Raw genomic sequence first — 1,480 nt, 5'->3', positions numbered from 1 at the left:
GAAGGGGCTTCTAGTGTGTGGGAACCTTTCCTCCTTCACGGCTCCCTCCCACTGGTGCAGGTCCCGTCCCTATTCTTTGTCTCTGTTTATTCTTTTTTCTTTTGCCCTACCCAGGTACGTGGGGAGTTTCTTGCCTTTTGGGAGGTCTGAGGTCTTCTGCCAGCGTTCGGTGAGTGTTCTATAGGAAAAGTTCCACCTGTAGATGTATTTCTGATGTATCTGTGAGGAGGAAGGTCAATAATGTGGTTTTTCAACATGGTTTAAATGTGTTTTTGTGTCATTTTAGGAGTAGTAGCATGGATCTTACACTAGTTTCCCATTCCTTTCTCTTTTCTTTCTTTTTTTTTTTTGGTATCCCCCCGCCCTTCCCCTCCCCCCACCCTTCTTCAGTCAATTTCCTTCAAGCTTTTCATTTGCCTGTCAGTGATACCCTTCCTGCATTAGAGTCAGGAAAAGTGGGATTTCTCATATCAACTCCAGACAGCATCTTGTTTTTGCGCCTTTCTTAAAGGATAGAGAAGGTGACTTGCTTCCTCATATCTAGTTTAAGATGTTGATTTGCAAAGAAATCTTAAAGCAGCAATTTCTATTTCTTATGCTGAGTTTCAGAGGTTGGTTGCGTATCTATTTTTGTGAGTTTGTAAAGGGAGGTAAGTCTCTGAACAGATTGGGAACTAGAGATTCTATAGGCTTTAAAAAAGAAAAACTCTCATTTCTGCTAGAGGAGTTAGCTGATTTTAAAACCTAAAATAAGCCTCATATTTCTGTTCCTTTGGGGCTTATTCTGCATCTTTTGATGACCGATATGTGCAGTTCCATGTTCTTCTCAGCTTTAGTGCCTCTTCCTCACACAGCTGTCAGTGGTGCAGAGTGTGGGCTTATATGTGGGCAGGAGAGCCCTCTGGCTGGGCATTGTCTGTGCCCTCGAAGGCAGATGGTGCTCAGGGGATGGAGCAGGCGCTATTTTGCTGTCCTCCCACTCTACTCTCTAATAAAGATTCATCCTTGGTGTCTGCAGCACAGACATGGGGAGATTGATTAGCCTATGGGTTCCATTCTCTCTGTTTACAAAGAAAATAAAGTTTATATGGAAGTGATGAAAATGGATAATTTAGAGTCATAAACCATGCAGGAAAGGAAGGTTGATGATGTAGACAAACCTGGAATGAATGGAAACTTGAAAAATAATTGCTAAAGAAGTATGGGAAAAAAACAAAACAAACAAAATGACCCAGCAATCCCACTACTGGGCATATACCCTGAGAAAACCATAATTCAAAAAGAGTCATGTACCACAGTGTTCACTGAAGCTCTATTTACAATAGCCAGGACATGGAAGCAACATAAGTGTCCATCGACAGATGAATGGGTAAAGAAGATGTGGCACATATATACGATGGAATATTACTCAGCCATAAAAAGAAACGAAATTGAGTTATTTGTAATGAGGTGGATGGACCTAGAGACTGTTATACAGAGT

The sequence above is a fragment of the Physeter macrocephalus genome, chromosome 7 (assembly GCF_002837175.3).
Source record: "Physeter macrocephalus isolate SW-GA chromosome 7, ASM283717v5, whole genome shotgun sequence".
Classification (NCBI taxonomy): Eukaryota; Metazoa; Chordata; class Mammalia; order Artiodactyla; family Physeteridae; genus Physeter; species Physeter macrocephalus.
This window is presented reverse-complemented; position numbering follows the sequence as displayed.